This window comes from Hipposideros armiger, unplaced genomic scaffold, assembly GCF_001890085.2.
Source record: "Hipposideros armiger isolate ML-2016 unplaced genomic scaffold, ASM189008v1 scaffold_14, whole genome shotgun sequence".
Taxonomy (NCBI): Eukaryota; Metazoa; Chordata; class Mammalia; order Chiroptera; family Hipposideridae; genus Hipposideros; species Hipposideros armiger.
The window spans coordinates 2,628,548-2,644,928 of NW_017731364.1; the positions used below are offsets into that span (position 1 = coordinate 2,628,548).

At 48.2% G+C, this 16,381-nt stretch overlaps 1 long non-coding RNA gene across 2 annotated transcripts in view; it reads left to right on the forward strand.

Annotated features, from left to right (window-relative positions):
* The first annotated feature begins 2,191 nt into the window (after positions 1 to 2,191).
* The window catches only part of LOC109396129 (uncharacterized), a 36,786-nt gene continuing 22,596 nt past the window's right edge, over positions 2,192 to 16,381 (forward strand). For both annotated transcript variants that reach the window (XR_002126799.1, XR_002126800.1), the window contains exon 1: positions 2,192 to 2,426. This is a non-coding gene — a long non-coding RNA (uncharacterized LOC109396129). The remainder of the gene's footprint in view (positions 2,427 to 16,381) is intronic.

The following is a 16,381-nucleotide window of genomic DNA, read 5'->3' on the forward strand; positions in this document are numbered from 1 at the left end:
CGGGGCGAGAGGGGAGGGCTAGGGGCGGGGGTGGGTGCTGGCCCCGGTGCCTCCTGGCCATTTTGGCCGGGGAATCTGTGTAAAGTGTTTAAAAAGAAAAACTCTCCGGAGGAGGACGTAACCTTTTCTTAACATCTGGGGCTCAATTAGCTAATGACAGCAAAGCCTTCTCCGGTGTCGCTGACCCCTGGGCAGCAGCCCCGCTCCCCCACCCCCGGTATTTATACAGCTGCGGCCCCTCGCTGGGACGCGGGGCAGGGGGCTTGGCTGGGTTATCTCGGCGGAGATCCGCCGCCCACCCCAAAAAAGAGAACGAACAGGCTTAGCACACGGTCCCAGCCGCCGGCCCCGCGGCCCTCCGCGTCGCGCCCCCTCTCTCCCTGTTCCTCTCCCTCTCCCAACTCTTTTCGCTGCCTCGCCGCTTCCTCCCCCTGGTTCTCTCGGCTCTCCCTCTCCCTCCCTCCCTCCTTCTCCTCTCCTTCCTTTCTTCTCTCCTCTTCGTTGTTTTGTTCTCTCTCCCTCTCCCTCTCCTCTTTCTCCCTTTATATCAACTCTCTCCTTTGTGTCTCCTGCCCATCTGTCTCACTCCCCTCTCCCCCTCTGCTCTTTCTGTCTCCTCCCTTTCTTGCCCGCTACCCCCTTGCCTGTCGGTCCGTCTCCCTTTTCTCCCCTCTTTCTCTGTCTTTTCTCTCTCCCCCATGCGGCCTCCCCTCTCTTTCTCGCTCTGAATAGCTCCCTTGTTCCCACTCTGGGTTCCTGTCTCTCCCTCTCATTCTAGTGCTTCCTCCCCACCTTTGTCTCTCCCTGTCTCAACCTCTGAATGCCTCTCTGTCTGTCCTACCAGAGGTGAGTCCTGCCCTAGCTGCCAGGCAGATACCCCCAAGGGGAATAGGCCCAGTGCTGGGCCACCTCTGGGCCAAGCAGCTTTCCGATGGCAGAACTGGGCTGGACACTTGCAAACTGCCCTGATCCCCACTGTGAAGGTGTGCGAGACCTGTATTAAAGGCACCATCTCTTCGAGCTTAGAGCCAGAGAGGACCCCCAGGGGTTTCCCTAAGTGCCCTGACATCCCAGCTCCTGGAATCTCACCTTCCCTGCCATTCCGCCTACCCCAACACCCTGCCTGGTATTTTGAACCCAGATGCAAGTGCAGACACACATTTTCATCTTTGTCTTCCTTCAGCACAGTTAAAACAGGCTGGAGTCTTTTTAAAAAAAAGTCACCTATACTAAGAAAAAAAAAATAAGTGCAGAAACTATAAATAGCATAAAACAGTCATGTCCAAAGGCAGTACAGAGTAGCTAAAAGGCACAGGATTTGGAATGAGAAGAGCTGGGTTCAACTTGGAACTGCTTTTTAAAGAATTCTGTAATCCTAGGGGAATCACTTAACCTCAGTTTCCTCATCTATAAAATGGGGGTAGTAAGTTATTGCCTAAACGACCTCAGTCAGTGCAAGGTGACATTCTTCCACTACGGCATTTGCTTTTTGTTTCCCTGGAGAAAATCTTAGGAGTCTATGATTTTTCCAGGATAGCGCCCTGTTCCAAAATTCTACCTCTTCCTCTCCCAAATACACTTGAAAACTTCCCCACCCCTTACAGATGCTTCCATAGGAGTGAAGGCTTCAGATGCCCTTCACGGAAAATCGCAGGTAAGTAATGTTTGCAAACAATGGGGGTGGGAGGAGATTCCCCGAGTTCCTGAAGCCCTTGGGTTGACACTACGTAGGACCCTCGGCTCACTGTGTACTGGGCACTGCGGCGGGTGCTTCGCATACTTGGTCGTGAATCCTCACGAGAACCAAACGAAAACATTGCCCCTGTTTTACACCTGGGCAAACGGAGAAGCAACTGTCCAAATACCACAGCTGTCTCGGCGAAGCGGGACTGGAACCTAAGGGTCTCGCCTCTGGAGCTTAGTTAGGAGGGTGTCTCTCCGCGGGTAACGGTTAGAAGAGGGAGAGGTTGTCGGACCCCTTCAGCAGCCCGAACGGGGCAGAGAGGGGCGCAGCTGGGGTTCTTTCTGGGAGGCAGCGGTAGGTGGGCTCCACTTCGACCCCTAGCCGGCCGACCCTTGGTGCAGGCGGGAGGGGGCCGGGATGGTGGGTGGGATGCTGAGCCCTTTCTGCTGCTGCTGCTGCGCCCGCCCCCCCAGGTCTGGCTCCCCGCACACCGGGCTTGCTGCCGGCACCGGATGGAGAGTCCTGAGAAGGCTTAATTTGCAGGAAGACATTCTCATCAGATCGCGTCTCCGGCAGCCGAGCGCTGCTGCTGGGGGTCGGACTGGGCTCCACCCAGTACCCCTCCCCCGAGCCCTGCCTGGTGAGGCGAGAAACCGAGATGGTGGAAGCAGAAACTGGAGCCCCGGCGCCGAGCAGCCGCGAGGGACCGAGGCCTTTGAGGGTTCTGCTGCCTCTTGCCAAGGTCAATCAAACCCTCCCAAGTTCGGGAGGGGTGCGCCGCGTGCGCAGCAGCGGGCGGCGAGGGGTAGAGGTGGGCGTCCGGGGCGGGGCGGGGCCGGGCCAGGGTGGGGCAGGGGCCCGGCCCCTCTGCGAACGCTTCTCGCCCCCTCCTCGGGCAGGTGCCAGGAGCTTCCCAGGCCTGGCGGAGGATGGGATGGGGGTGCTGGGGCCAGAGGCTGGGATCCAGGCAGCAGAGCACGACCCATCCGGGCGGAAACGGAGACTAATTAGGGACGTTTTATGCTAATATGCACCTGGCCGGGCTTTTTTAGGGCTGAGAAAGGGTGTAGGGTAGAAGGGAAGAAGTTCCGGAGAGCCGGAAACTTCCGGAAGCCTTCGATTCCCTGATAAAAGACAACCCGGCTCCAATGCTCACCCGCTGTGTGGCCTTGGGGAAGTTAAGTGGGGACATTATTGGGCTTCAGTTTTCTCCTGTGAAAAAGAGAGCGCGGATCAAGTTTCTTCCCAAGCTCAGTCACTCTGTCAGCAAAGAGTTGGAAGTCCGGCCTTCAGGTTGCTCTCGGAGGGTGGAATGGAGACGCATTGCCCGCGGTGTGAGGAGGACGAATGCCGGGGCTGAGTCCTGGCAGACGCAGAGCATTTGAGGCAGCAGAAGCCAGGAGCACGTTTTCACGGGCCTGTGGCTAACTGCCTCCACTGTTACCCAGAGGTCAAAGTGAGGGGGCCGAGGGAAGGAGGTTGCACAAAGGTCCCAGTGAGGAGGAGGCAGCTGGGTAGTAAAAGAAGATGGGAGATGGGAAGGGAGCAGGGTAGAGAAGTGGGTGTCTTATGGGGGACTCACCTGAGCTTAATTCTAAGGTTGGGGTAGAGGGGAGGGATGGGTTGAAGATGCCAAAGAGAAAAGGGGGAGATGACTGTTGGGGTCATGGCCTGAAGCAGGCTGGGGGCGGGAGCTTGGGCACAGGTGGGAAGGAACAGGAGACACTTTGAGGTGGTGAGTAGGGGGAGGGGAGGATATTTTGACGAAGTGGGGGGGGGCACTCTTCACTGGGCTTCCATAACTCAACTCAGTGTTGGATGAGGCCTCAGTGTAGCCAATGAGTGAGGAATAAGAGTGGACCTGGGCAGAATCCACCATGGAGACCACATCAGTACGAGAGGGAAGATGGAGGGGGTGATGAACAGGGATGCAGCTGAGGTTGTATTACAGGAATTTGAAAGCAAAGTGAAAGAAACCATTGAGGGACAGGAGAGGGCTTGGCATTTAATGAGATTGTCTATACATTGTCTCATTTAATTCCCACCAAGCAGTGTGGTAGGTGTTATTAATACCATTTTATAGATGGGGAAATGGAGGCTCAGAGTGGTGAGGAACGCTGCTCATGGCCACTCAGCTGGTAAGAGATTTGAACCCAGGTTTGTCTGCCTCAGCATGGAGGCTGCTACCATTGTGCTCCACCGGGCAAGAGTCCTGACCCTAGCGCCTCTGCAGTGCTTCCTGCTCCAGGTGTGGCAATCCTGGGGACTGACCCATTTGGCTGGAAGGAAGGGGCTGGGCTTTCAGCCCTTTCATGCAGCCTGTCCTGAGCCAGCCTGAACTTAGCAGGAAGTCTCCACCCAGCTGAGAGGAGGGGGAAAGTGTGGGCTCCCCGCCCCCCCCCCATGAGATTAAACCATATATGTTCTGCAACATGTCATTTTTCTCTTACTATTTCCGTGTGTGTGTATATATATAAAATTTTGTAAAGTTGTGTAGTACTCCTTTGTATAGATATTCCATTTATTGTTAATCTGTTCCCCTGCCACTGAACATTCATATCGTGCCCTAAGTTTTACAGTCACAATCAGTACTTTAGTACATATCCATCTTTGTAAGAGTATCAATGTGCAGATGGAGATATTTCTATAGGATAGATTCCTAGAAGTGGCATTTATGGGTCAAGGGTATGCTTGTTTCAAATTCTTATAGGTAGAACTAAACTTCCCTCCAAAGAGGCTATATCAGTTTATACTCCCTCCATCAAAGTATGAGTGTGCCCATTCTTTCACATCCTTGCCACTGGGTATCATAAAATATATACATATTTGCCAATCTAGTGGGCAAAAAAGGTCTTCACTTTTGTTTTCATTTCTGGATCCCTGAGTCTCAATAGCTAAGCCCAGGCCCCTTAGCTAAAGAAAGCATTGTTTGTGAAGACCTGAAGATGACCGCAAGGACGAGAAGTGGAGATTTAGGGCAGCTCTGAAGAAAAACGGAATGTCAGTGAACACTATCAGGACCTAGATAAGAAAGGGAGCAGAGCCTAGTCCTATGCTCCCAGGTGGAATGGATATCCCTGGAGCTTGAAGTGAGGGCTGGCTATGTAGGGTCTCATGGCCAGCAGCAGATAGATACCTGCTGGGAAAAGCCTGACTTCACAGAGGTTACAGGAACAAGCTAACGGGCTGTATGTGGCAGAGGAGGGCAGGTTTCTGGGAGGGCACAGGAATGAGTTCAGCTTCTTGAAAGATCCAGGGAACATAAGGGTAACCAGATTCTCGATGCTAAATGGAAACTGGGAGGCCATAGGCTGGGGGGTGAATGATGGGATGAGAGTGGGACTCCAAAATCTTAGCTTAGCAAAGGTGAGGGTGGGAGTACATGTAGAGTGCTGGCAGCACCCCACCCTCCATATACATATCCATTAATAATAATACAGCTGATATTTTTGAGTGCTTATTATGTAGGACATTGCTCTAAGTGTTTCAATTTATTGAATAATTTTATCCTTGTAATAACTATATGAGATAGGTATAATTATTATCCTCATTTCACAGATGAAGACATGGAGGCATAGAGGTAAGTTGCTTACCCAACATCACACAGCTAGAAAGTGGCTAAGCTGGGATTCAAACTCAGGCTAGGTGCTTCGGAGTCCATCCTTCAACCACCACACACATGGCTTTTCACTAATTGAGAGCAGAACAGGTACTCTGTTTTTTTCTTTTTTATCTCTAATGCTTACAGCAAGCCTATGTAAAAGAAGGTGTTGTCCTTAATTTAAAGACGAGGAAAGTGAAATTCATAGAGGCTGAGCACCTTGTCTAAGATCACCCATTTAAAAAGAATTTGAGCCTAAACCTGCACTCAGATCTGTGTGAATCAAAAGCCCCTGCCCCTTCCACACCACCACAGGGCCTTTCACAACATGAAAGAGGAGAAATGACACATCACAGAATGGTCAGGGCTGGAAGGGACCTCTGAAACCATCTAATCTGAATCTCTCATTATGGATGGAGCAAGGGAGGTGCAGAGATGATAACATGCCCGAGTTACACAGCAGGTCTCAGAACAAGGCACGTCTCCTGGGCTCCTGGTCTTCTGTGGGAACTGAATGCTTAGCCTCATCTCTGCAGAGAGAGGGCATGTGAGTGCAGCCCGGAGGGAGAATCTATGTGTATATGTAGGTGGTGGGGTGGGGAGGGTGGAGGCAGGGCCATATGCAGTGCTGGGGAGAGCCCTCCCTCATCAGCAGGACTGACTGGGAAACAGAATGGCAGGGTGGAAGGGGAATCTGAGGAAGCCATCACTTTCCCCTAACTGGAACCCTCCCTCCTCTCCCCTTTCCAACACCATTCCCCACCCCCTCTACACACACACACACACCCTCAACCTAAGTAAAGCATGAGCTGGTGTCCTTGACAGAGCTTTTGAAGGATTCTAAGAGCCTCCCACTATCCTGGGTGACCCAAGGTCTGCCATTTCACCTTGTAGGGCCACCTGATAAGTTATCCATTGTCTTTTCCAAGGGTACATGTGAAAATGTAAATTACCCTGGGACCTATGGTGCAGTGAAAAGGGTATATCAGCTATCCACACCTTCCTGTAAATTTATTAGGTAGGACGGTGTTTCTTAAACTAGGGTGTTTATCCTCAGAGTTTCTAAGTTCTCTGAATATTTTTAAACTTTGGATTTCATTGATATTAAAGTATTTCAGCAGTTATAAAGTCAGAACTCTTTGCAGTTAAGCATTTTCATAGACTAGGACTTCAGTGCTTTAAGTTGGTGTTGCATAAAAATGGACCTGGGAACTGTTAGGAACTCACAGGATCAATGAGAATTGCTTTTCCTTTTGAGAGGTCTGTTCATACACAAGTTTGAGAGACTCTAAGCAAGGGTTAGACAGAGGGTCCAGAGATCCAGGCTCTAGTCTCTCCCACTTGACCACTTGAGGCCTCGGTTTCTTCAGGTATAAAATTCATTTACTCTTTACCACTTTTGCGGCATCCACTCTGCCAGGCCTGTGCTGGTTGCCAAGAGGGATAGGTGAAAGAGGTTCAAGCCTATGAAGCCCAGAGAAGCTGGCACAGGCGCTGAGCCTGGCACCCTACTGTCTGACAGCTCAAAGCAGAGGGTAGACAAAGGCTATGGGGCCTAGTGGAGGAAGAGGTCACTTCCGCCTGTTGAGCACAAGTGGGCTTTGTGGCAGAATTCGCTTTGAGCTGGGCCTACAGCCAGGGCCACAGCGTGTGAGGGGTCTGTCTGGCCCTGTAGGCAGGGAGGATGGGTGGGCTGGGCTCGTGGACAGAGCTGGGGTGTGAAATACGTTTAGGGGACTGACTGAACACATAGCTGAAGGACCTCAGAGGCCATCTTGTCTGACTCTTCAGGGTACGAGGGAACATCATGAAGCCCCACCTACCTAAGGTCACACAGCCAGTTGGGGCCATACAGACGGCAAGGAGGTGGACAAGAAGTTTTTCAATCTGGAGCTGAGTTCCCAGCCTTAAGAATCCTTTTCAGGAGTCCAGCCCAAATTGGTCAGCTCCTCTTCCACCACATACTCTATGAAGACCACCACGGACTCCAATAAACTCTCTCTCTCCCACCCCCAGGGCTCCTGAGGTGCACTGGCCCACAGACTTGGGGGGCATTTTGGCTTTATTTCCATTCAACAAAACAGCCTCATCCTGGTGAAAACCCAGGTGGAAGGAAGTCCTTAGCCCACCCTTCCCAGCCTCGAGTACTTGAGCTTCAGTGATGGAACTCAAGCTGGAAATAGGTGTGAAGATCAGAATTCACAAGAGGCCTCTTCAGATCCCAATCTGCACAACTTCCTGGGTTGTAGGGATTCTAATAGCTGTCAGCTAACAGGCTTTAGATTCCAGTCCTGGGCATGGAGAGCCTGCCTCCACTTGGTACTGGGAGCCTTTTCCTCTCCTTGGCTGTGGGAGGAAACCCTCCCATCACACAGGCCCCTTGAGGTCCGCAGCTGCCCACCCTATCTGGGCAGAGAGGGGGCTCACTGCCCTAGGACTAACAGGATAGTGGTGAGGCAGGCAGAATGAGGCTGGGCCCAAAATGCCAGGAGTCTTGTGCCCATTTCTCTCAGCGAAGATGTGGGACGAATAGGCTGGTGTGGATGTTTATCATCGATGCCCCAAAACAATGATCGAAACCCAGATTTACCATGTCTAGTCTAGGTTTGGTTGCTGCTACCATGACCACCACCGCTGTCACCATTTCCATTTCTACCCCTGTCATTGTTTGCGTTTCTGCCACCACTGTTAATTACCATCATCTCCACCACACCCACCACTATTGATATTTCCATTATAGTCATCTCCACTGTAACCCCCACCTCCACCCCCACCACTATTCACATTTCCATCTCCATCTCAACCACAATGTCCATCTCTACAGCCATCACGGCGTCCATCACCACTACCACCTCTACCACAGCCATCACTTCCATCTCTACCGCCATCATCACCACCTCCACTGGTATCACTCCCTTCATCACCAGTATCATCTCCACCATCACCATCACCATCACCAGTACGCCTCTCACCTCCCTAACACTTTGTCTCCTGCCACCACCAGGACAGTTACCCCACCTACCTCTCCCTCTGCTATTTGGGTTAACCCTTCAACCTCTTTCCATTTGCTCAACCCCAGAAAGGCCAACTATAGACCCCAATTCCCCCATTTTTCTTTTGAGATGTCTCATGGAAGATAAAGTTAAATGCCTTGCTCTTTAAGTTAAGGAAGATTATGTGTCTCTTGCCGTTCCTGATTTACCAGGCCCATCATTCTGTCTTGGAAGGAAATTGGATTACTCTGACGGCATGTGTTCTTTGGAAAGCAGTTCTGGTTATTACCTAATTCCTTATGACCTAGTGTTTGCAGATTGATTTTTTGACGACGTGTCCCAATAGTTTTCTATTATATAGCAGCTTGGCTGATGGGTCCGGCACTTCCAGAGGCATCTGCTTTTCCCCAGGTTTAAAGAGAGGCGGGGAAAAGCTGCCTGGGTCTCCCTCTGGTCTCCAGGCCCCTCACCAGTTCTCCATAAATTCCCTCAGGAGTGAGAGCTAGTGATCTGACTCCACCTTGGGCCAATTCCTTAAGTACCTAAGCATGTAAGTCATCAGCCCTGTGGATGTGAATACACAAATTCTTCCTCATTCTCTCTTGGCTTCTTGCCTTCTCATGATCCCATGCGGTGCCTCTTTTCAGTTTTCAGATCACAGCTGACCTTTTTAGGCTTAGAAAAAAGAAATTAAAAGCCTCTGCTTTTTTAGTGTCACTGCTTTATAGGCTTTCTCTCCCCAACTCAAAAAACGAGCTAGCAATCTCCTTATCCCCTTTTGTTGGCCTGTTAGAGTTTGAAAATGTTTTTCTCATTCTTTGCCGCCTTGTGCAAGTTATATCTCATTTCTTTTTCTAAACGACTCCTCTGATTTTATCTCCACAGCCTTTTGTTATTTTTTTGTACATACCCTCCATCGTATCCTGGCCTGATTTCCACTTTCTTTGGCATGGCCATTATCTTTTAGTTCTCTGGGAAGCTTTCTGCATAACTAACACATAATCTCCAGGTCTCTTTGAGCTGTTTTATGCATCAGCTTCATTCTCTTTGCCTAATTTTGTTGCCTTATGTGGATACATTCTATTCTCCTTAGAGAGCGCCTCGGTTCTTAAACTCAATATTTGTGTTCTTCATCTTGGTTCCCAATGCGTGGTGCGGAAAGCTTTTGGAGAGAGCCAATTTATGAATCTTGTTTGAGGCCCCGCTTTTCTTCCTTTCTCTCAGGTGGTAGTCATCTTTCTCAATACTCCCTTCTGAGCATCAAACCTAGTCAGCACCTGCTCCCCAGGACATGTATTGGGATAACAACACGGGGAGGGGACTAGCACTAGGATCTGGTCACTGGTGCCCACACTGGCATGTGGATGGGGACACTTATCAGGAGTGCTTGGTTATCAATGAGGGCTCTCTCCATTCACAGACCTATTTGTTCATTTTAGGATTCCCTCATTCCCTCTAGAACCTTTATTTTTTTTTGGTCTGGGGTTCTGCCAGCTGTGGGCTCACAAGGTGTATGAGTTCTCCTGAAAATCAGGTTGATAATGGCCTGGAGGAGAGCACCAGCTAGTAAGGTACACAGACCCGAAATCAGGTCAATTACATAGACGGGAGCGATTACAAAGCGTGAGGGCAGTGGTGTGTGTGTGTGATATGCTCTGCCTTTGTACTGCAGGAGACTTCTATAAAAAAAAAGCCATATTTGAGCAGGGTCTTTAAAGTTAGAAAGGTATTCACCAGGAAGAGGGATGTAGAAGGGCGTTCTAGGCAGAACAGGGTTTGCAGAGGCAGGGAGGGTCATCTGGGACTGGTCACGTGGGGCCAGCTGAGCGTCCATATCCATGCAGGCCCATGGTCTTCCCAATCTTCCATTGGTCTGGATGGATCACATCAAAATGGCCCTGTCAAGGCCCCTTTCTGTGCCTTCCCTGGGGTCCCAATGCTTCCAGAGTTATCTGTTGTCATCTCCAAATTTGCCCCTTCCACGAAGACTTTCTCCATCCAACCTGGACAACCAATGTCCTTGTGTCTCTGAAAGGAGGCTCTGACCCTTGTCCCTTCCCTTTCTTTTGTTTTTTTAAATTTTATTGGGGAACAGTGTGTTTTTCCAGGACTCATCAGCTCTAAGTCAAGTAGTTGTTTCAATCTAGTTGTAGAGGGCGCAGCTCAGCTTCAAGTCCAGTCACTGTTTTCAATCTAGTTGCGTGGGGCACAGCCCACCATCCCACATGGGAATTGAAGCGGCAACCTTGTTGTTAAGAGCATGCACTCTAACCAACTGAGCCATCCAGCCACCTACCGGCAGCTCAGCAAGCAGCTCAGCTCAAGTCGTTGTCTTCAATCTATAATAGTTGCGGAGGGAGCAGCTCACTGGCCCATGTGGGAATTGAACTGGCAACCTTGTTGTTCAGAGTACGCACTCTAACCAACTGAGCCACCTGGCCACCCCATCCCTTCCCTTTCTTTTTTTTTTTTTTTTTTTTTTTTTTTTTAGCTGAGCCATCCCGCCACCTGTTGGCAGCTCACGGCTGCTCAGCTCGGGCTGACTCGAACCACTGTTGCTCAGAGCTCAAACTCTTGAGCGAGCTCTTAACCAACTGAGCCACTCAGCCGGCCCCATCCCTTCCCTTTCTTAATGGCTGTGACAGTAGGAACTCCATGAGCCCTTCCTGCATAAACAGCTTTTCGTAGGTTGAGTCTGCTCACCTCCAACTCAATTTGCCTAGTGAACTCCTACTCATCTGGCAGCACTCTGTTCAGACACAGATTCTGTGAGGGTTTCTTTGACCTGTTCCCTCTCCCAGGACAAAGAGCCTGTCAGCTCCACTATAATGGACTCTGTCCACTGAACCCCTACCCTTTATGGATTGAATGAATTTCTTTCTTTGTCTGACTCCTGTGTTTTGTATATTATTTTTCATTGTTTATACTGTATGTGTTTATATACTTGGGAAACCTCTTAGCTATGCTCAGAAGGATAGAAAGATTTATTCTGTTTCCAGAAATTCTTCCTATGGAAGACATTCTTGTTGCCTACTCAGGAGCCATTCCCTGAAGTCTTCTTTGCTAACAGACCTTGATCTTGTTCAAGCAGCCATGTGCCCAGAGATTCTTTGCCTGTGATTTGTCAAAGACTGGTCTAATTCCTGCCAACAAGACATAAGGGATTAGTCTTCAGAGGGCTTCTGGGAAATGTTTTTCTCCCTTCAAAGAAGAAATTAGAGGCAAATACCTCCTATTATACTTTCCCCTTTCCTCTTAATTTGGGACAGTAGTGTACAAGGGTGTGATGTCTGGAGCTGTGGCATCCATCTTGTGAGAATGAGGCAAAGGCCAAGAGAAGCACAGAGACATGGATCCAGCATCCTGGCATTATTAAGGAACTGAACAAACCCCAGGTCCTCCTACCTTCCAACTTCTTGTGGTGTAAAGTAATTAACTGATTTTACTGCTTAAGACACAAGTATTTGGATTTTTGATATTTGCAGCTGAAGTCATCCTTAACTAAAAAAAGGTGTGAATAAACTTCTTATTTTGAAATAATTGTAGAACTTATATGTTTTTATGAGATGATGAAACACTTAATATCCAGATGGTGTAGAACAACCTGTATTTTCCTTCTCAAGGACCATACCGCATCTACCATGAGTGGGCCTCAGGGGCGCTTTCCTTTCAACACTTGTTTTTCAGTCTTCTAGCTTTTGAAACCTCCCCTAGGAAAAAGGAAAGAGCTTCCTCCTTTGGCCTCTGACCCAGGCTTCAGTCAGTCAGTTCCATCTAGTTTTCTCCCATTGGAGCTGGGGAGAGAGGGTTTCAGGTTCTAGATGATCTTCTTAGCAATCCACAGAAAAAGTATTGTTACTCCATTTTGTAGACAAATGGGAAGTCAGGTTAGTAAAAAGGCTAATCGTGATCACACAGTTGGTAAGCAGAGGAGCCCAACAGGGAGGTCTACCCAAATGCATCATCCTTCCACCTCAACATCTGGCCTTCCTTAGGCTTAAAAAATGTCAGTATCAAGAGGGTGGTAGTACCACACTGCTTTCTTTGAGTGGCAGCCACGAAAATGTGCTACTCAGATCTCCTACTGTGGGAGTGTCATTGACCAAGGGTCCAAGCTCCTGTGAGTTGGTGCCAAGGCCACACTTCCCATGGGCTGCTCCCCACTGAACACTGAGCACAGTAGGGGTGTTAAGTCAGGCCCATCCCTGAGACATGCAGGTCTCCTGTGGGGACAACTTTAGCTAGAGGACTTCCTGCTAGCTGGGCTGAAACCGCTTTAGGACTACATTGCAGCCTGAGACTATCCATCCAAACCCCCCTTCCTTCCCTTGCTCCGTCACAGGGGTCAGACCTGCCTCATGGCCGGACAGTTCCACACCTCTCCTGGCTTACTTCCCTTCTTCCTTCAGAGGTGTTTCTGTAAATGTCTTGCGTATTTAATCCCATCTTGGGGTATGGTTTCTTGGAGAACCTGAACTAATGTGCTTTGATTTTTAAAACCACAAACTCAACCTGGCAACCTATATACAAAGCACCTGGCATGAACTGGGCTATTCGGCTTCTCCTTTCCTCTCAGAGTGTATGAAGGGGTTAACAGTGGTTATGTCATGAGGCTGTTCCTATCTCCAGTGGTAGCAAGACAGACCACCTTGTCCCCAGAATATGTGCATACCTGGACACGACATATCTTGAGTTCAGAGAGGCTGAGGCACTCACCCAAGGGCACACAGCTCATGCCCAGGTGCCCACACATATATACACTGATATGATACATGGAGTGGGGGGACAAAGCTAGAGTGAAAAGGCAGGGTCAGGATGCAGTGTGGGGCAGGCGAATGGCATGAAGAAAGCCGCCTCTTCCTTCCCCTCCCAGCTGAATTCCCACCACTGGTTTGTGTGTTTTGGTGCCATGGCAACTGGCTGTGAGACCTGCACATGGAAAGTAAAGCTTAATCTTAGGACACTGTCGGGAGCTAGATGGGCCGAGAGGATACCAGGTCCATGACCTACTACCTCCCAGCTTTGCTCTAGCCTGGATTTACCTCCCAGCCTAGGCAAGCCCTCAGTCACCGAGAAGTGCTTTCTCTGTTCACACTCACTGCCTGTCTGGCCAGTTGGGCTCACCTGCTTGGCCGTACCAGCTCTGACTCTGGAGTGCTCTGTTCTCTTATGTTTGTCTAAATCTCCCCATCTCTCAGGGCCAAGTTCCAACCTCACTTCCATCTGGATGCCTTCCCTGATTTTCCTAGTCCACATAACCTTTCTCTTCCTCTGAATTTGTCTAGCAGTTACTGCACTCTCTGTAGCATTCACATTATGATAGTTGGAGTTTGTCCCAAGTTAATTCAACAACTCCTAATACGTGCTAGACACTGTGCTAAGTGCTGAATGCTCATGTGGGTATCTTGGGGCTAAGTCTACTCTAGGCTCATTAGACTTCAGACAGGGAAGCAGCAGACCATCTAGAAGTTCTGGCTTTATGGCCAGGAGAGGCCCCCATCAGCCCCTGCCCTCCCCCCCGCCCGCCCCAAACTAGGCAAGACAGATGATGCGGGCTGCAATTTATTAGAGCCTTGCATCTGAGTCTAGACAGGTCATACTGTCTGAGTCTCATTTTTCTTAGCTATGAAAAGTGGATGATAATACTTACCTCACAGACGTGTTCTGAGGACAGACAAGATGATCTATGTCAATCACCTAACGTAGTGATCGACTTGTTAGTTCTCTGCCTCTCTCTCCATGCCAACTCCCAACCCTGCACCCCCTGAATCTACCTAAATGGAAACATTGTGTTCTCTTCTTCCCCTCAGAACTGTTAGAAGAACTCACTGTCCTGGGTTGTAGAGCTAAATAAGGAAGAGGCCTGCCCACTAGGAGCTCATCATTTAGTGCTTTCTCACACTGGCTCTCATTTGACCCTTCATCAGCTCTGGGACAAGAAATAGTATTCCCATATCAAAGATGGCAGAGCCAGGGCTCAGAGAGGCTGAGCCCCACCCAGATCACAGAGCTAGTAAGCAGTGGAGTTGGCCTCAGAATCAGGCTTGAGACATAAGAGGAGCCCAAAGTACACAGAGAGAGCACAGTGAAGATATCAGTTCCGCCCAAAGAATTCTAGCAACTCAACACAATGGCAATCAAAATCACTACAGGATTGTGTGTGTGTGTGTGTGTGTGTGTGTGTGTGTGTGTGTGTGTGAAATTTAACAAGCCAATTCTAAAACTAATCTGGGAGAATAACTGTGTTGGAATAGTCAAGAAATATTTGAAAAAGAAGTACAATGAGGGAGGACTTGCCCCATCAGATAACAAAACACCACCGAGCTGTGCTAATTAAAATGGTGATATGCTAGCATAGGACAAGACAAATGCATCAATGTCTTGGAACAGAAAGCTTAAAAGGGTTCTTGTATAAAGAGGAGTTCAGTATAGGATAAAGTAGCATTTAAAAGCAGTAGGGAAAGGATGAACTCTTCAATAAATACTGTAGAGATAATTGGTTATTCATGTGAAAAAACATAAAGTTGATTCCTGCTTTACACCATTCACTAAATAAATTCCAGATGGATTAGAGAGCCAAATAAACAAACAAACAAACAAAAACAAAGCTATGAAACTATTAAAAGAAAATATTGGAGAACTTGTTTATAACCTAGGGGTTGGAAATGCTTTCTTTAGCAAGATATAAAACATAAAAACCATGAAGGAAAAGATTACTAAATTTGATTATGTCCAAATCTAAATCTACTGTATGACAAAAGAGACCTCAAATACTGTTTAAAGACAAGTGACAGACTGGAAAAAAGTATTTGCAACATATACAATGGAAAAGGATTAACATTCAGGATTATATAATGAATTTGTACAAATAATAAGTAAAAGACAAGCCACCCAAAAGAAAAAATGAGTGATAGTCAGAACAAACAGTTCACCTCAGAGGAACTGCAGATGGCCAATAAATGTAGGACAACAGGCTCAGCCTCACAAGTCATCAAAGAAATGTAAGTCAAACAACACAGGGCAAGGAACACCTTTTTCACTGTTGGTAAGTATAGAATTTGTTATGGTGTTTGTAGAGCGTGATCTGGCAGTGCCTGTGAAAATGTAAAATGCCCAAACCCTTCACCACAGCAGTTCCACATCTCTGCCTGGAGAAGTAAGTGTTCTAAGTGCACCAAGAGGCCCTGTCACAGGGGGCCATGGTGGTAGTGATGGAAATCTGAGCAATCAGAAACAACCCAAATGCTCACCAGAGAGAAAGAGCTAAATACAGTTCTGAATATCTACATTAGTAATGGTTTTTTGAGGTACAAACAAATGAGGTAGACTTTTGCATCCTGAAGAGAAAAGGTCTCCTTACGAGAGAGAAGCAAGCCACAGAGCAGTCTGGCTCTATTTATGTAAACACAGATGCACACTTTGAAACTATGTGCATGAGGAAGAATATTCTGGAAGGATACATACCAAACTGACAATCCTTGGGGAGGGGAGTAAGATTGTGTAGGAGCCAAGACGGGCTTTAATCTGAACTATTTAAATTTTTTTACAGTGAGCATGTATAACTTAACTATTTAATGATAATAATACATTTAAAATAACTAGAAAGACCAACTATTAATGCCCAGCAGGGCATGCTCCTAGTTTTCAAGCCTTGCACCTGATGTTTAGATCACATTCCTGGTTTCTGACTGCACACATCCCCCACCCTTTACCACCTCCACCCCTCTGGGCTCCTAGCCTGGATTCTTGATCTCTGCCACTGGTCTATGATGGGTCAGGAATAAAGGGGAGTTGCTCATGGCCCTAACCTCAGAAGAGCAAAATTTCCAGTAACATAAGAACTTCAGAAAAGATGTGATTGGAAAAACCAAGGAAGCCTTCCTAGAGGAGCTGAGACTTGAAAGATGGATCATTTTTATTCTAACCCCTCTCCTCCCCTTAATTATGTTAAAAACTATATAACATTATTACAGAAATTTTGAATAACAGAGAAAAAAACATCATCAATAATCCAGTTACCCTAAGTCAACAACTTTTTAAAAAAAGATTTTTATTGGGAAATTGGGGAGAGGAACAGTGTTGGGAAATTGGGGAAAGGCATTG